Below are 20,079 nucleotides of genomic sequence, written 5' to 3'. Positions count from 1 at the left end.
CCGCCGACCGCCCCTCAACAGGAAAGCTTTTAGGGTCTGTCCGCGGCGGGGGCACAATAACAAGCCGTCCCCTCCTGCTTGTTGTTTTCTGTCCAGTTTTCTTCAAGAAGAGGTAGTTTTTTGTGTGTATTCGATATCGATCTTTCTTCAGAAGGGGAGTGTTGGCTGAGTGTTTACTCCCGTCCTTCGGGCTTTTTTAAAAATATTTTTTTCAAGTGCTGGCAAGTGCCCGCACAAAACCCTCGTTGAGGGGCTTCACCATCCTGCGCGCACTTAACTTGGGAGGAAGCCCCTTGAAAGCTAGTGGGACCAGTAGCGGCACCAGAAAATAAAATGGGGGGGGGGACAGAAGAAGCATATGATATTTCTAGGTGGGCGAAATATACTAGGTGGGGCAAACTCCTTGTTTGGGGAGCGCCTGTCCCCCCCCGACTGTGTAAATACTTCTGTGTAAATATGCATAAGATTGCACTGAAATTGCTGATAGATGTCGGATCTCCTAAGCACTTTTAGCGATTGGTGGATCGGAGGACGTGCAGTTGCTTGAGGGAAGAGAGAAATCATTGCGCGCGCCCCTTACAGAACAGTGGTAAACTACATTTATTTGTTTTGTTTTAACTAGTTAATTATTGCACATTTCAAGAGTATCTCAAAAATGAGCGGCGGGAGTGTGGAGATGGGGGGCTAACGCCCGCACCGCTCTCCACAATCCTTCCCCCAGGAAAGATAATAAGTCTAGGTTAGGAGGATTTTTACAACCCCAAGGAATAAGGGGTGGGTGGGCGGACTCCACCGATCCGAAGTGTGTGAGAGCGGTAGAGGTCCGAATCGAGACATATCTGAATTACATCAAATTCTTCTAAACCGAAATGGGGCCCCTCAGTCTGTGTGTGCTTAATTCTGAAGACACCCATTTTGTTGTCCTTCCCTTTTCTCAAAGCTCCCACATCGGTCAGGGAAACAGAGACAGTTGGATCTCCCTCTCCCCATTGGAAAGGATAGACTTTATATCTGTCCTTCGTCGTCCCCTTCCCCCGCCTCTTTGGTGGCCCAGTGTGATGGCTTGGAACAGTTTGTTGTTTTGCTGCCATTATCTCTACAGGGGAAAGATGGGTAGGAGAGAAGGGAGTTTCTCTTCTGCCTTCCTGAGATGAAGGTGCCTCATGCTGCCCCAGGGCTTTGTGGCACTCAAGCTCTGAGCTTTGTGACAATCCAGCAGGATATACATGTGTGTGTTTTCACCTCCCCCTGTTCCTTTCTGCTATTTTCAAGAGTTTGGGCTTGCCCTTTTTGCAGGATGGCAGCAGATTTAAATTCATCCAAACGAAGTTCAGAAATCTATTTCCTTGCTAGGGCTCAGGTTCAGTAAACCAATAATCACTCAAATGCCAGAAAAATACATTTATATGACTATAATGCTAAAATCAGAAGCCTACACTTGTCTTCAGTTTTATAGTTTTAGTGGCCTTTTTTGGAACCTTGGGTGTTCTGTCCATCAATTCAGTATTACAATTTCAGGGTTTGTAGAGGTTTTCTTGAAATGGTTGCTCATTTGTTTGTTCTATTGCATATCTTCAAAAATGCAATAGTATGTACTTTGTTAATGTTGTATGTTATAGATAAAAGTGCACGAACTTGAAGCATTGACCTTACTCATGAATGTGGCATGTTGCAGAATTTCAGAATTTGAGAAATATGGATAATAAGATCAGATGGAAGAGCATGATGTATGTGTTACTGTGTCTCCAACAGACCTCCCAGAGACTCTGGCTCATACTCCAAGATCTAAGTAGCGTAAGCCAATGTGATTAAACCTGGGGTTTGCTATCTGTTTATAGCAGATGTAACAACTTTGATATCTCTGATGCTCTTTCAAACTTTAAAGTGTACATCAAAGGCAATGCTTGCCAAGAAGCACAGGTTGATTTCTAGAGACTCTAAGGGAAATTGTAGAAGTAAAATGTTAAGTAGTTGGGTTGTGATGGGTAAAAGGGTGGGTTGGGACTGGTGTTCAACTATTACCGTCTTGTATGATTTGGACGACAAATGAAAGGGCTGTGTGTTGACATGTAAAGATTTTTGGAAGCCCATTAGAGGCTAGGTTCTTGATGATTTATTACTACTTTAACATTGTGAGCTGTCATATATCAGCTGAAGCATTTACTATCCAGCACAGTATTATAAAATAAGTATGTCATGGACAGCGCTTTGGAATGATAGAAAACACATTCCCTTCCCTAAAGGCTGCTCATAATGGTAGCAATGCTAGGAGCAGTTTGGCCTTCTGCAACCTATACAAGTATCATCCTTGACTGAAGACATGAGGAAAGCAGTGTGGGAGCTAGCTAGACAGAAATTCGTATAGGTTACATTGCTCCTCAAAGGCATAATAATGAATCTGTTCAGTTTTTTCCCTTTTAAAATGTCACTTGCCCTCAGGTTGTTAACTACTGTGTCTTGTTGGGCATTTTCCATTTATTAGAAAGGGGATGTTATCCTGCAACTTAACAATGGAAGCATGCATGTAGTCATAGCTCTGTACCCAACTGTTGAGAATTGTTGGGTATGAACAACCCATTAAGAGATATACACCATTAGTAATCCAGTTTCTAAATATTTTTGTAGGGAACAAAATATAAATATTGAATGAATTTGCACTGTCACAAGTATGCCTTTTCTCTTCATTATTGGTAAGTGTGGCTAATTTTCACAGATGCAGTCCATCTTTGGATCTAATACTTTTAGTAGGTGTGATTGGCCATTAGCCACATCCAACAGTCATACATGGCTAAGCCTTTGATTTGGATGTGCTTAAGTAGAATACTACTCTTTTAGATTATCACCACAGTACATTGCTGAATATTTTGGAAATGAATGTTACAAACAGGAGTGGCATGTCAAGATTCTGTTTCTGTCTTTAAACTTTACTCTTAGCTAGAGTCGCTCTCAGAGGGTTAATAGCAATATGATAGCTGTGATTTTTCAAAGGTGAGCAGGCCCCCTTTCTCAAGATGTTCAGTTCATCAGGATGTGAGAATTCTTAAAACTCCTAGAGGGATGTGAATTTCGAAGGAGGGAAGAATCCCTTATGCAGTGCTAAATTTTTAAAAAGGAGAAGGATTTCCCAGCAATGAAGTTCCTTGTCAAAGAGAGCCCCTCCCCCACCTATTGATGTTGACTCTTAAAAGGAGTTTCTCTGGACAAGCATGTGAAGCAGGGAAAAAGATCTTGAATTTACAATGATAAAGGGCAATTGCTTTCACCTTTGGAAGCCTGAATTAGCATCTGGTTTGCTTCACAACTGAGTTTAGACTCCAGTTTCTAGAAGGTGCTTGCCAAATGGAAATATTTAATATGGTCTGGAGCAACTGTCTCCTCTCTTGGGGGATGGGGAAGGAGGCTTTGTGATTATGTCCTTGCATGTTGTGTTTGCTTTTTCCAAACTCCTTCCCCTATATTTTCAACATGCTTATTTAGAGTAGACTATAATTTGGCAGGAAATATATTAGATATAAGAGCCTACTTTTTGATAGGACATGAAACAGAAGCTTGCTATCACTCAAAAGAAGTTAATGCAGAAGCACAGTTGCAGAAACTTTATGCAAAGACTTCCAAAGGTGGCACCTCTGGGGGAAGTGGAAGTGTATGACAGGGTGAGAAGAGGATGCAGGATATGTGCAGCTGCTAATCTTTCCTGAAAAATCTATAGAGGGGACAGATGGTAAAAACATAAAGATGGGACACATCAGGGTGGGTTGATGGCTCCCATTTTCCCTGTGGATATGGAGTCCATATGGGTACAACCTTCAGAAAGGAGGTTAACAAAGTAAATGTAAAAGTTGCTACTTTACACCATTGCTTGTACATTGAATCTCTTCCTGTGATCATGCACCCTCAGCAGTCCATGTTGTGAAACAATTTCTACTTGTGTGCTCCAGTAGGATAGGAACAAAGGGCCAGTAAAGTGATAAAAAGACCTGAATATCCTTCAACATTGTTTTAATCTATCACCGGGACTGCAGCTGTGGAAAACACGTTTCCCTTTTACAACCCTTCTACTACAGCTACAGGTGTCAGGAGAGAAGCATTCTGCACTGAGCAGTTTGTATCATGGGATGAATGCTGCCAATAAGAAACAGCTCTTTTTCCTTAAATGTGCCCCCTTTTGTGTTAAGTAACATCTGTATCAACCATTTTGTCTCTTAGGAATATTCTTATTAAATATGGTGGTGCTTAGTATTACTGAAAGACATTGACAGTGATTTTATTGATTATATACTCAAGTATTTATCACTTTACAAGGGTTTAAGCCCCAACAGTTTGACTGTAGTGAAGCTGATAGTGGATTCATTCACTGTATTTTTGAAACAAGAGAACCTGTCCTTTTTATTTCCATTTCTTTTCAGTGGTTATAACTGACTTCAGTGGCTGTTCTATATGTTGTGCTGCCACAGTTATGTGAATTGGTCCTTAGAGATGTTTATGGTGTTTAACATATTAACATTTGGAAGACAGAAGCAGAGTTAAAAAGTTAGAATGACCAACCAATGTATGGGTGATAACTCAACCATTCACATCCTTAATAGTAGGTTCTTGGTGGTTTGGGATGATGAGCACTAAAGAGTAACATGATAGTAATGGGGTTTGTGCAGGCCTAAAATGCAGGTATTGCTTTCCTTGCCCCGCCTAGGAGCCGTATCTTCAACATCATACCTTTTCACCTCGAGGCTCAGAGATGCAAAAGCATCTATGAGCTTTCCTGAGTGGTGTTTTCAGTTGTTTTAGTGTTCCCCTCTGCTTCAGACTTCCTTCTGGTGTGCACATTTTTTCTAGATGGTCCACCCTGGTGTCATGGATTTTCCATTGAATGCCACTCCTTCAGTATCCAGTTGAGCAGTTATGCCTCCATCAAAGTGCCAGTCCCAACTGCCTCACCAAGGCTGAGGGTCCAAGATATATATACCCATTCTGCCCCAAGCTTGACATGCTTAAGCTCAAATTGTACTTTCAGAAATAGAGGAGGGCATGTGTGTGTGGCAGGGGGGGGAAGCAGGAGAAGTGGAGGGCTGTTTAATATGGACAGTTGAAGGGGGAGAGAACCACATTTAACAAAAAAAACCCTAAAATGTTAATAATGTCTGCCGTGTTTTTCTCTTTTCCATAACTTGGGTTTCAGCCTTTTCTCATTGCCTATTGTTTCAGTTTTGTGAAGCAAATATGCTGTTGTTATTTTGTTGTTATGTGCCTTCAAGTCGATTACGACTTATGGAGACCCTATGAATCAGCAAACTACATTAGCAACTGTTGTAAACCACCCTGTTCAGGTCTGTGGCTTCCTTTATGGAATCAATCCATCTCTTGTTTGGTCTTCTTCTTTTTCTACTCCCATCTGCTTTTCCCACCATTATTGTCTTTTCCAGTGAATCATGTCTTCTCACTATGTGTCCAAAGTATGATAACCTCAGTTTTATCATTTTAACTTCTAATGATAATTCTGGTTTAATTTGTTCTAACACCCAATTATTTGTCTCTTTCGCGGTCCATGGTATCTGCAGAGCTCTCCTCCATCACCACATTTCAATTGAGTTGATTTTTCAACTCATAAATTTGTTGTTGTTTACCCATCTGTAAATTGGTTGATTCAATAGCAGAAACTGGCATCACTCAAATAATCTCCTTACATAGGCTTCGAGGATGGTCTCTGTGCATCACCAGTATGCCTGGACTGGGAAGGATGGATATGGTCTTGGTCACCCTGAGTGTTTTGTTACTCTAACTTGATCTCTCAGTGGCCTTTGATACTAATGACCATGGCATTTTCCTGTGTGGGATGGGCATTGAATACACCATACTACAGTGGTACTGTTCTTACTTGTATAGTCAAGGCCAGACAGTAGCACTGGGGAAATGCTTTTTGACACTCTGGCACTTGCGTTATGGGGTTTTGTAGGGCACCATTAAATGTTGTTTAACATCTACATGAAACCATTGGGAGCAGTCATTTGGAGTATGGTTGCATCAGTATGTTGATGACCCGCAGCTCTCTTTCTGTGTAACATCTGTATCAGGAGAGGCTGTTCAAGGTTTGTACCAGTGCCTTAATGCAGTGGTGGACTGGTTGAGGGCTGATAAACTGAGTTTGAATCCTGGGAAGATGGAGGCTCTGTAGTTCCTATGCCCCAAAGATAGGCCAGCTGCCTGTTCTGGATGGGACTGCACTCCCTCTAAAGGAGCAGGTACATAGCTTGGGGGTACTCCTGGGTACATCTTTGTCTGTAAATGCCCAAGTGACCTCTGTGGGTGGAATCATAGAATAGTAGGGTTGGAAGGGGCCTATAGAGCTGTCAAGTCCAACCCCCTGCTTAATGCAGGAATAAGGAGTTCATTATGCCAGCTATGGCCGTATCTGAATTGGGATTACTTGGCCACTGTAGTCCATGCGTTGGTAACCTCAAAACTGGATTATTGTAATTTGCTGTATGTGGGCCTGTCTTTGGGCCTGGTCTGGAATCTATAGCTAGTGCATGATACGGTGGCTAGATTGCTGATGGAGGCAGACAGCCAATGGTATGTGACACCTATGCTAAAATACGTGCACTGGATGCTCATATGCTACTGGGCCAGGTTCAATGCTCTTGTGTTAATAGGCAAAGTCCTGAACAACTACCTTAAGAGCTGTTTGAGCTGTTTGAGCTCTTATCTCCCAGTTTGATCATTGAGATTGTTCAGAGGAATGTTGTTAGTTGCCCCCCATGTTATAGACGCCCGACTGGCCTTATCCATTTAGCATCACCAGTCCCATATTGTGGAACGTCCTTTCAGCAGAGATTTGGCAGGGATCCTCACTTCCGACTTTAAGGTGTTTCTTGGAGACTTTTATGCCGACAGGCATTTTACACCTTAGTCAGGCAGTTTAATGATTATTTTTTACTGTTTCAATGGTTTTTCATGTTTTATTGTCTACATATTATTGTACACTGCTCTAAAATTTTGTGAGATGGCGGTATATAAATACTTTTATAAACAAAACAAATATGGACAATATCTGACTCATCACAAACCTAATTTGGTTAATGGCCTTGCAAGTTCCCAGCTGTCTACATTGGGCAAGTTTCCTGTGTTCTGTGAGCTTCAGTAGGAAGAGAAGAAAGAACCTGACATTGGGTTGTATTAAACTCCTACTCAGAGTAGACCTACTGAAATTAATGAACCTAAGCTAGTGCATTACTTCAGTGGGTCTGTTCTATGTCTGTTTTATGTAATCCTTTTCTGGCCCCTAATGCACATTTCTTTTTCCAGGCATGCATGGGTTTTGATGTGGTCACAAGACAGTTGGCTAATGATTTCCCAGGTTCACTCTTCATAGTGAGAGTTGCCATGTATGTTATTTCACTCTGGCATTGGGTCACATCCAGATCCAGGAATAATAAAATGTATTTATAATGCATCCATCAAATTAAGCATTGTAGAGTAAAAAAAAAGCAATAAATTATGATGATGATGATAAATCCAATGAACAGAATACTGTCAGAAAAGAAAGAAGACAGTATTGCTATTTATAAAGTGCCCAAGAACATAACAAATGCATAATAGAGAGATTTCAAATCAGTGCCCTAAAAGTTTACCAGGTGCTGTACAAATTTAAGAAAACAACAGAGCCTCTGCCCTCAGGTTTTCTATCTAATAGACAAGATACGAAAGGGAAAAAGTACAGATTCTTCATAGTTTCAAAAATGTTTCAACTATCATTGAGGGAGTCAGTTCTGGGAGAGGAGGAGCCAAATGGCACTGATCTCAGTCAGACCTACAGAGTGGGCCTTGTTGTCTTATCTCTCCCTCTGCTGCAGTCAAGTGGAACAGCTGCTAAGGGAATTGAGAAGAACTAGGCTAGTGCACAGTGGTGCAAAAACAACATTAGGTCTTCCCGTGCTATTTATAAACAAAGACGTGAAGGTATGGGAAATGCCACCATCCTAAATATTGAGTGACTCATATACCTGGTGTTTGCCCTTCAGAAAACAGGTACTGAAAAGGAGGAAATGGAACTCTAATTATATATTTCACACCAACTAGAGATCCTTGTTGCACACAAACAATTGGAATTTGATGTGAAAATTTTCCTTGTGAATTTTTAAAGTCTGTATGTGCCAGAATAATGCAACTACGTAACGTAGTTAGTAAAATATTTCAAATTCCTAAATGCCAGCATTAAGTGTTCAGGACATGTATAGCCATGCATAGCACTCAGAGCTTGGAAGATTACTTTTAAAAAGTAATAAATTACAGTTACATGGCCCAAAAAAGTAATAATTACCGTTACAATTACAATTGCTCTGAAAGTAACTGATTACTTTACTTTTCCTCCAAAGTAATCACTACGATTACATTTCAATTACTTTTCAAAAAAGCCTACAAGGTGCTGGTCTTGGCTGCTGCACAACTAAGTAGCCTAAAACAACATTAACAATAAACAAACACATACAGAGGTAGTAGAATAATTATTTTTATTCATAAGATAGCAGTGGTGGTCTCTCCGCTGGTAGGGGCAGAGCTTGGAAAAGTTACTTTTTTGAACTACAACTCCCGCATGGCCACTGGATTGCGCTGATGGGAGTTGTAGTTCAAAAAAGTAACTTTTCCAAGCTCTGGGTAGGGGTGGTGGGGAGGGAGGCAGAAGCCACTACTCAGACCTTGGCACGTCAAACCAAGTGCAGCCCCCCCCCCCAGTCAGCCAGCATAATATCTCTCACTTAACCACCTCCCGGACCCTGCCATGCCACCAACTAAGGGACACTCACCCAAGCAAACATTTTCCCAAGATGCAAAAAAGTTAAATACTGCAAATGCAGCACAGTAGCCAGAGAGGGTGGTGGCGGCCACTTTGTGTGCCAAGTGCAAACACAGTATTCTGTCTCTCTCTCTCACACACACACATTGTCATCTTTCACCTCCACAGTTCTTTATCTCCATTCTGCTGCTGCCTCCTTCTCCTTTATCCATGTTCTTGACCTCCAGATCCTTTTTCCCTCCACTCCATTCTTCACCACCACTATCCATTTTTTAAAATAATTGTTTTCTCCACTCCACCCTGTCTCACTCTCCATCTCCTCCCTCATTGCCTCCTACCCATCCACAGAGCATGAGGAAAGAGCGACACTGCACAGAAGCCTAGTTTGAGGCACATGATTTTCATCCACAAATCAGAGGAGCAGAAGACTTCCCCTGCTCCCCCCCAAGTAATGCTCAAAAGTAATTCTGGAAACGTTACAATTACTCCACAAATGTAGTAAAATTACTCCTAGTTGTATTACAATCAAAATGTAAAGGAATTACCCACTCGTTACTCAGAAAAGTAATGAATTACAAGTAATTCGTTACTTGTAACTAGTTACTTCCAAGGTCTGATAGCACTGAATAAATATTTCAGTTTTTTAGGTGCCTAGATAGCTAGGGCACTTGGACATTGTTCCAGACCTGAATTTTGGCAGGCCTATTAGCTCTGTCTCGGTTGGGGTGATCAGTGGTGATATAAAGTACAGAAGGTAACTTTACTGTGGCCTGACCTTTTATAGATCTCTTTACAGAAGATACTTGAAAAAGACTTTGGTTTTCAGCACTGCAACCTGAGATCTCTTCTTTTTCATTGTCGGTCCGAAACCTTGTGCTTACTAGACTGGAAGAAAATTATGCTTCCAGATGTGGGCTGCCATCAGCAGCTGTATATCTCAGTATCTGGGAAGCAGATGTTTCATTTTCTTTTTCCTGGACCATTGCGTAATGAGAGGCTGAAGAAGGGGAGTGGATTTACAGAGCTGGTTGACTCAGATAAAGCAGTGCATCTATCAGACCAGGCTCTGGGTATTGTTATGGGAAGAGAGTGTTGAACAGCCAAGCCCCCATGCTGGCTTCAGCAGAGACAGCTGCCTGACAAGGCTCAGGGTTCCTCTTTTCAAGACTTTGCAGCTGTGGGTTTGGAGGGGAGGAGGTGGCTCAGCATTGACCAGGTCAAAAGTTCAGTGGGACATGAGGGAGATGCATGTGCAAGAAAGATACTACACATTTACAAAAAAATAGATGTGGCAGAGTATATCTCAGAGGCAGTTCCAGCAACTGAATACTTCAAAGTACCAGGATATTTAAAATATATGAACAGCCCATTAATCTAGTTGAGGAACTGGAAATGTTATCCAAGACTGTATCACCAATCACCCTTTTTGGGAACAGTCTCACTGGTGGATTGCATCTGGAGCTAATGTTTGGCTTTAAAAGGATACTCCTTCCCAACTAGTTCCTTCTACCTGTTTTTTCTTTGCCCTCCCATGGAACAGTATCATTAATGAAACACACCATGTTTTTAATCTTATAGCTTTGCTGACTTGTTGCTCTTACCTATACTACTCTTTCTCTAGACTGTAACAGTTCAACCCTCAATTTCAGTGCTTCTTATGTCAGTATAAAAAACAGAGCTGTAGCACCTTCACTATGAACAGACTTATTTTGACATAAGTGTTTGTGGACTGTAGCAGTGGTCCTCAAATGTTTTCCCCCATGGACCACTTGAAAATTGCTGTGGGTTGTGGCAGACTGCTTGATGATGTTTAATTGGTTTTTTTATTGCTTCTTTTATTTCAAATATATTGTATTTTATGGTGTTCCATAGAATTCTAATTGTAATACAATGGGTTATATTCAGCTAAGTCCTACTCAGAGTAGACCTATTGTAATTAATGAACCTAATTTAGTCATGCCTATTATTGTCAACGGGTTTACGCCGACTAAGACTAGCATTGAATACCACCCAATATTAGAAATAAAATCAATAAAATACAATTAAAAATAAATATGAATATTTAGTGTGCTGGATGTGCCATCACCTATCTTCAACTATAAATCCACAGACATGCTGTGAACCACCTGAATGAAGTTTACAGGCCACCGGTGGTCAACAGATTACAGTTTGGGAACCCCTGGTATAGAGTCTACCAGAAGCATAAAGTGCTATCATTGGTTGGCAGATATGTAGAGATACACTCACGAATACAGAGGGTGGGTGTCCTGCCCAAAGTGAGACTCACGAGACAGAGATGAGGATGGAATTAATTCCTGTTTTATTAAAGTAACATCAAATGCAATATGTTTCATAGGCACACCATGCTAACTCACTGCAATCCCTAACTAGGCTACCTAAGTACACTCTGCAGCGTGAAGAAGAAAGTTGACTCAGCACCCCGGTCGGGGGAGCAGGCTTAAGTAGGAAAGGTCTTCGCCCTTAATCTCTGACTCCTTCGAAGACTCTCCCTCTGACCGAAGCGCTTCTCCCAGCATCTGGCACGGGGCAAAAAGGGGCGTGCCTCCGCTGGCTCATCTTACAATACAGTCTCGATAGGTGCCAACCCGAATTCAGGAGGTGGGGAAGCGCTTGAAGTCCCAAGAGGGGAGCTCAGGGGAGGTGGAGTTGGCGCACGCGCCAAGACATCCCCCAACGGCTCTATGGGGGCGTCTGGAAGTTTAGCATGGTCTTCTTCGGCGGCAGAACTGTCCGTGGGAACTGGCACAGTGTCAACCACACCCCTTCCCGCCTCGTCCTCGAAAGTCTCAACACCCTCTGATTCTTCCCCTTTCCTAGCGGCCAGAACTGATGCTCATCCAGCCCCCCTCCTTGATCCTCCTGAGAGAGCTGGGGCTCGACAGTGGGGGAAATGTAAACAATGGGTGGAAAGGCCTTGAAATAAATGTCTGTGACATTTCTATGCAGAGCCCAAATGTGTGGAAGGTAACAGAGTGGTTCATACACAATAGCAGTCACTGTGATAATAGTATCTATTTATTTTTATCCCTCTCTTCAGCCAAAAATGGCTCCCAGAGTGTCTTATCACTGACATTTGTAAATTAATCTTGGCCCTCAAGTTTACAATCTAAGAGACACTACTCAAAAGGAAATGGGTTTGAGAAGGAGGAGGGAAGAAAAGCAAACTCAGGCACTTTTTAGTCTTTCTTAGTAACAGAATTCTTGTAATAACCAGCTGGAACTGAAAGACTTGAAGAAGATGGCCCATAGGTTGCTGGTTTTTCAACAACGTTTATGGAGAGGCCCTGCAGTTCCATCGCTCTCCTATAGCCTAATGGAATAGTTATGCATTCTTAGCTATGCTAATTTAATGTTTGTAGTTGGAAAGAAGCCCAGAATTCTGATAAAGTTCAAATTGAATAAAATCAAATTTGATTATAAAGTCTAGTTCAGCGGCTTCACACCAGTGCTTCACCTAACGTCATTTTGTTTAATTGCAGCAACTTTGAGGTCAGCAGCAGTGCGTCCAGGAGATGTGGCTGGCAACAGAAGGTGGCCAGGTCTGGCCCTGGCTGAGGGCCCCTGTGGCCCAGAGGGGCCCCTGAAGGGCCCCTCCTTAGGATAGGAGGGTAGTGCTCTTGTTCTATAATCTGCAGCAGCATCAATTCCCAGCACTGCTGCGGATTGCAGAAAGGGAGCTCCCAGGCACCCCCCAATGCAGTCAGTGAAGGCTTCAGTAAGTACAAATGCATGCCCCACCTACTTCTCCCATCCCTGTAAATGATGTGCATGCTGTGCGCACATGCCTGCCATCAACCAAGATGGCAACGGGGGCTTCCCTAAGGGACTGAGGCTCCTGCTGCCATCTCCATTTATGGCAGGCATGTGCATGCAATGTGCATGTCATTCACAGGGACAGAAGTAAGTGGGATATGTGGGCGGGCTTATTAGTCCCGCGCAGCCTGCATAGGGGGATTTAGCTAGAGTGCTGTGGGCCTGGGGCAGGATGGTGCTCGGGCCCAGTCATGCCTGGTACTGGCCTTGCCTGGAGAATTAAATGTTTTCCCACTGATTTCTGGTAATACTTTAAACAATGTCTGGCTTGTCTATGTATGTTCTCTTGTGCAGAAACTGACCAATGTTGGTAGCAGACAAACTGTTGGCGATGGCATGTATCACACTGAAAGTGAACAAACCTCTGATATTATTAGGTCTTAGAGCAGCCTTTCCCAACTAGTGTGCCTCCAGATGTTGTTGGACCACAACTCCCATCTTGCTGACCATTGGCAATGCTGGCTGAGGCTGATGAGAGTTGTCGTCCAACAACATCTGGAGGCACACTAGTTGGGAAAGGCTGTCTTAGAGAGTATTGCCTGACAGGGACAGAGCTGACATTTGTGTTTGGATATGTTCAACCTCCACAGTTGAAGGCAATGTGCTTCTAAATACCAGTTACTGGAAACTGCAGGAGGGGAGAAAGCTATTATGAACAGAACATGCTTGTGGGCTCCTCCATAGACATTTGGTTGGTCACTGTAAGAACAGGATGTTGGACTGGATAGGCCATGGCCTGATCCAGCAGGCTCTTCCTGTGTTCTTACATTTGCTGCAGGGCATAATTCGTGGGTCTATGTTGATGTTAGACTTGTTGCTAGTAAATAATCTTTATATGTAGAGGCTGTCTGTAAGAGACAGCATACATTCCTACTACCCTAACACTATATTAGAAGCTCAACTGGAGTTGAGATATTCTAGATATTCTAAATGACTATTCCCTAGACCAGTTGGTCATGGAACCGACCAGAGGGATGGCAACCCTGGACTTAATCCTCAGTGGGGACCGGGACCTGGTGCAAGATGTAAGTGTTGTTGAACCGATTGGGAGCAGTGACCACAGTGCTATGAAATTAAACATACATGTAACTGGCCAATTGCCAAGAAAATCCAACATGGTCACATTTGACTTCAAAAGAGGAAACTTCACAAAAATGAGGGGATTGGTAAAAAGAAAGCTGAAAAACAAAGTCCAGAGGGTCACATCACTCAAAAATGCTTGGAAGTTGTTTAAAAACACTATATTAGAAGTTCAACTGGAGTGCATACCGCAGATCAGAAAAGGTACCGCCAGGGCCAAGAAGATGCCAGCATGGTTAACGAGCAAAATCAAGGAAGCTCTTAGAGGCAAAAAGTCTTCCTTCAAAAAATGGAAGTCTTGTGCGAATGAAGAAAATAAAAAAGAACACAAACTCTGGCAAAAGAAATGCAAGAAGACAATAAGGGATGCTAAAAAAGAATTTGAGGAGCACATTGCTAAGAACATAAAAACCAACAACAAAAAATTCTATAAATACATTCAAAGCAGGAGACCATCTAGGGAGACGATTGGACCCTTGGATGATAAGGGAGTCAAAGGTGTACTAAAGAACGATAAGGAGATTGCAGAGAAGCTAAATGAATTCTTTGCATCTGTCTTCACAGTGGAAGATATAGGGCAGATCCCTGAACCTGAACTAACATTTGCAGGAAGGGATTCTGAGGAACTGAGACAAATAGTGGTAACGAGAGAGGAAGTTCTAAGCTTAATGGACAATATAAAAACTGACAAATCACCGGGCCCGGATGGCATCCACCCGAGAGTTCTCAAAGAACTCAAAGGTGAAATTGCTGATCTGCTAACTAAAATATGTAACTTGTCCCTCGGGTCTTCCTCCGTGCCTGAGGACTGGAAAGTGGCAAATGTAACGCCAATCTTCAAAAAGGGATCCAGAGGGGATCCCGGAAATTACAGGCCAGTTAGCTTAACTTCTGTCCCTGGAAAACTGGTAGAAAGTATTATTAAAGCTAGATTAACTAAGCACATAGAAGAACAAGCCTTGCTGAAGCAGAGCCAGCATGGCTTCTGCAAGGGAAAGTCCTGTCTCAGTAACCTATTAGAATTCTTTGAGAGTGTCAACAAGCATATAGATAGAGGTGATCCAGTGGACATAGTGTACTTAGACTTTCAAAAAGCGTTTGACAAGGTACCTCACCAAAGGCTTCTGAGGAAGCTTAGCAGTCATGGAATAAGAGGAGAGGTCCTCTTGTGGATAAGGAATTGGTTAAGAAGCAGAAAGCAGAGAGTAGGAATAAACGGACAGTTCTCCCAATGGAGGGCTGTAGAAATTGGAGTCCCTCAAGGATCGGTATTGGGACCTGTACTTTTCAACTTGTTCATTAATGACCTAGAATTAGGAGTGAGCAGTGAAGTGGCCAAGTTTGCTGATGGCACTAAATTGTTCAGGGTTGTTAAAACAAAAAGGGATTGCGAAGAGCTCCAAAAAGACCTCTCCAAACTGAGTGAATGGGCAGAAAAATGGCAAATGCAATTCAATATAAACAAGTGTAAAATGATGCATATTGGAGCAAAAAATCTTAATTTCACATATACGCTCATGGGGTCTGAACTGGCGGTGACCGACCAGGAGAGAGACCTCGGGGTTGTAGTGGACAGCACGATGAAAATGTCGACCCAGTGTGCGGCAGCTGTGAAAAAGGCAAATTCCATGCTAGCGATAATTAGGAAAGGTATTGAAAATAAAACAGCCGATATCATCATGCCGTTGTATAAATCTATGGTGCGGCCGCATTTGGAATACTGTGTACAGTTCTGGTCGCCTCATCTCAAAAAAGGATATTATAGAGTTGGAAAAGGTTCAGAAGAGGGCAACCAGAATGATCAAGGGGATGGAGCGACTCCCTTACGAGGAAAGGTTGCAGCATTTGGGGCTTTTTAGTTTAGAGAAAAGGCGGGTCCGAGGAGACATGATAGAAGTGTATAAAATTATGCATGGCATTGAGAAAGTGGATAGAGAAAAGTTCTTCTCCCTCTCTCATAATACTAGAACTCGTGGACATTCAAAGAAGCTGAATGTTGGAAGATTCAGGACAGACAAAAGGAAGTACTTCTTTACTCAGCGCATAGTTAAACTATGGAATTTGCTCCCACAAGATGCAGTAATGGCCACCAGCTTGGATGGCTTTAAAAGAAGATTCGACAAATTCATGGAGGACAGGGCTATCAATGGCTACTAGCTGTGATGGCTGTGCTCTGCCACCTTAGTCAGAGGCAGCATGCTTCTGAAAACCACTTGCTGGAAGCCTCAGGAGGGGAGAGTGTTCTTGCACTCGGGTCCTGCTTGCGGGCTTCCCCCAGGCACCTGGTTGGCCACTGTGAGAACAGGATGCTGGACTAGCTGGGCCACTGGCCTGATCCAGCAGGCTCTTCTTATGTTCTTACCCAAAGCTTGTATGAGGGAAGTATCATTGCCTAAGATGGACTGTAGGTTACTGATGATATGCTGACATTGTTTTTAACTGGGAGCTGTAGGTAACAGCAAGTGATTTCTATCTCTCCTGGGACTGACCTGTAGCCAATGATTCCTGGGTATCAGTCTGGTTTTGCCAGTCTATTTTGTCATGCTATTATATGGATGAGGACTGTACTTTTAAGAATGTCTGATGGAAATTCTTCCTTGGGGACAGGAATATCAATAGCACTGTTCTAAGTTGCCCATGCATATCATATAACAAGATGTGTAGAAATTTTCTTCACCCTATAATGGGATTAGATTGCTGAGGTTTGGGCCTAAGTGAGCAGGAAGCTGCTTATCTAGCCATAAACCTGTGTGGCACAGTTTTGTGGATGGGTATTTACCATTTTATCGCCTTGATGCATGAAAGAGGTTGTGGGGGTAATTGGGATCAGGGAATATGCACATTCCAGCAACTAATTTCACTTCCATGATGCTGCCCACTTTTAGGGGCTCTCCATTGTCTTCGTATCCTGGAAGTGCTTGGAGTGGTTGTTAATTAGGATTGGAAACTTTCTCTTCAATCTGAGTAAATCTGTTCCTCGGGACTTTTAGTTTCAGAGACCTTCAAAACTTGTAGCACCCCAAGTTCTCCTATGTGATAATATAGCACTCTGGTGGAAGCTTCAGGGTGGGGGAAGTGGGAGCTATCATGCTGTCAATTACATTCCATCAGCCTGTTGTGGTGTTCTAGGGGTTTAGATAGTGGTGACATCTGCTGGAAAGATATATGTGGCAAATGATGAATTTTGCCCTTTATATTTCATCCCTTGCCCCTGAATTTTTCCACTGCTACCCCTGCAATTAGCTGCAATACCAGATTTTTATATCAAGAGAGGGACATGGAGAAATCTTTTTTCTGTAGTGTTCAGAGGATGGTAGTATGCTGGTATACTTTCCAGTAGTGGAAATAGACTGGAAATAGTTTTTGCTGCAGCAGACTTAGGTTATCCATCTGGTTATCCTTAAATAATAACATTTAATTTGGCATAAGCTTTTATGCACCACAATTCACTTCATCAGAAGAGTTACAGGTATATACCACTTGAATGTAAAGACCTCTAAGTGGTTTACAAAAAACATTAAAATTATCAATAAAAACATTTAAAAACAAGTAATTCAAAACAGACTTAAAACAAAATAGCTACTAATGAAAAAGATTAAAACAGATCAACATCTATGTGTCTGGAAAGGCTTGCCTAAACCTAAACATTTTAAACAGACACTGAAAGGTATACAGCAAAGGCGCTTGCCTGATATCAGTAGGTAGGGAGTTCCAAAGAGTAGGTGTTGCCACACTAAAAGAACAATTTTTTACAAGTGCAGAAAGAGTGTCATGTGGCACTTGTAACAGTGCCTGTTCTGCAGAGTGAAGTGCTCAATTGGGTGCATTTGGGGTAAGGCGGTCTTGCAAGTAAACTGGCCCATAGCTGTTAAAACGTTTAATTTTGATTGAGTCATGCTCATGGTGGGCCAGGAAGTGGCTAATAATGGTAGCTATAACTTTTTAGGTTGTGGTGACGGCCTCCTGCCAATCAGGAAGCTCGTTCCGCACAGCATAGAAATCTGGCCTTTAGTGTTGTAGCATCTACCCTTTGAAATTCACTGTCCTTAAATATTAGATAAGTGCCATCTCTGTGATTTTTTCAGGGCCTATTGAAACCTTACTCTTTCATCCAGTCTTTTAAGTAAATACCTTTATCTCAGTCTGCATCTATATTGGAACTGTTTTTAAGATGGTTTTTAAAGACTCTTTGTTTTTAATATGTTTTTTAAGGTTTTTTTTATCATTTATTGTTTGCCACCCTGGGATTCTTTTGGGGGGAAGGGTGGGATATATTTAATAATATAAATAAAACAAAACAATATAGCCTCAATTCTGGATTCTATTCTACCCCATATGGCAACTTGGACTGTGTAGATTGTGTGCAGCCTTAATGTAAGGACCTAACCACATGGCCATCTCTGAAGAGGGCAGGGAGAGATAGAGGAAATCACCCTGGGTCCCACACTTTCGGGGGCTCTATGCTTGGTGCCAGTGTCTATGGCCAATAGCCCTGTTGCTGCCCACTCATCCAGCAACACTCTCCTTCTCTCTTCCTAGAGCAAGGCAGCAGCAAAAGAAAAAGCATAAGGATAGGGGGAGAGGCTGCCACCGCTAAATCCCAACAAAAGTAACATAGGAAGGAGAAGGGGCTGCCATCACTGCCATGAAGAGGAGGAGGAGTAGAGGCAGGGGGAGATGAAGGCAATGAGGGGCCATACAGGTTTGCTCCAGTGCCCCCCCCATTACTCTGGGAAGTTCCTGTCTTAGCATATGGGGAGATGGACAGAGTTGCACTCCCCTGGAAGGAGCGGTTCTGTAGCTTGGGGGTGCTCTTGGATACAACACTATAACTGGAGGTTCAGCTGGCCTCAGTAGCTAGGGTGCCCTTTTCCAGCTTCAGTTGGTTCACTAGCTAAAAACATCCTTTGGATTTAAATGGCTTGGCCACAGTACACAATGCTCTGCTAACTCCAGACTGGACTATTGCAATGCACTCTACATGGGTCTGCCCTTGAAGAGAACTTGGAACTTCAACAGATCCAAAATGCAACAGACAGATCAGGGGGTTCCAGTTAGAACTCGTATATCCCCTGTTTTAAACCACTGCATTGGTTGCCAGTTCATTTCTGGGCCGAATTCAAGATGCTCACGTTAGTGTTTAGAGCTCAAGAATACTTAGGAGCCAAATATCTTAAAGACCACTTCATTCCCTACAGACCCTCTTAGCTATTAAGATCAGCAGAGGGGGCTCTCTTGGTAGTTCCACTGCCCTCAGAAGTTCAGGCATGATGGTAGCCTGGAAGAGGGCATTCCCTCCCCACAGAGATTCACTTGACACCTTCATTATGCAGTTTTTGTTTTATGCTGAGGATGTGCCACCTTATCTGGTCCTGAGATACTTGAGACACTTGAGATACACATTTTTAGGGCCCACTTATTCTTGTGATTGTAATTTGTTTTAAACTGTTTTTAATATTGTATTTTAAATTGTGACACGTCCTGGGATCTTACAGTGAAGGGTGTGTCATAAATTGTTGTTGTTGATGATGATATCTGAGTTGTACACTTCACTGTTGTGAGATGCAAGTATGCCTGTCAAGCAGAGTCTTAATTTAATGGTAGGGTAGTAGCTGTAATGGCTGAGAGGGATTCGTGGAATTGGGTGGAAAAAGTACGCCTTTCACTTGTAACCCTCAATCAGATGAAGCTTGAAAGTTTGTATCCTCAGCCAACAAATGGTGTCTCAGTAAAACATACAATCTGACCCACTAGATCTTGCTGGAGCAGATACTTCAATATTGTTTCATACAGGACAGGAGCTTCACTCTTGTTGGTAAAAGTTCACTCCCAGTAGCACTTATGGAAATATTTTTGAGCAGAACTACATGTTTTCTGAGGTGCCATAGTAAAGCTCTATCAGTTAAGCAACTGCCACAGCATGCCCTGATTCAGTGCAAAAATAATGTCTTAGGTTAAAGCAGTCCAACTTTGTATACCAAGCAAGCCTAATACTAGGCTTCTCTTCTTCCATACATGGCATTGTGTAATGGTGCCACTCCACGCCTGGCATCTGTTAAGTGGTGGGTATAGAGGAGTGGGGAATCTACCCTTCATGATATCTATAGATGCTGTCACAGATGTTTTCAGAGGAAATAATTTTGCAGAAAATAATAATATATGCCAAAGAACTAGAAATAACTGTATTAGACATACAGAATTAAAGTTTTATTATAAAAATACATTTGAAAGGTAGAATTTTTTAATTTCTCCATTAACAGCAACATCACTTGCATCTGCTTTTGAGTGTGAGAACAATGCAAATGCAGCCTAGTTTTCTTCCCTACAGTACAGAATCCAGTTAAGCATACAAGCTCTTTGCCTCAGAGTGTATCCTT

General features: G+C 42.4%; 1 protein-coding gene across 2 annotated transcripts in view; it reads left to right on the top strand.

The window, feature by feature from the left end:
- LOC133390284 (chromatin remodeling regulator CECR2) overlaps positions 1 to 20,079 on the top strand; it is a 220,618-nt gene that overhangs the window by 732 nt on the left and 199,807 nt on the right. The window lies entirely within an intron of this gene.

Source organism: Rhineura floridana, chromosome 8 (genome assembly GCF_030035675.1).
Source record: "Rhineura floridana isolate rRhiFlo1 chromosome 8, rRhiFlo1.hap2, whole genome shotgun sequence".
NCBI classification, from domain to species: domain Eukaryota; kingdom Metazoa; phylum Chordata; class Lepidosauria; order Squamata; family Rhineuridae; genus Rhineura; species Rhineura floridana.
This window is presented reverse-complemented; position numbering and strand designations above follow the sequence as displayed.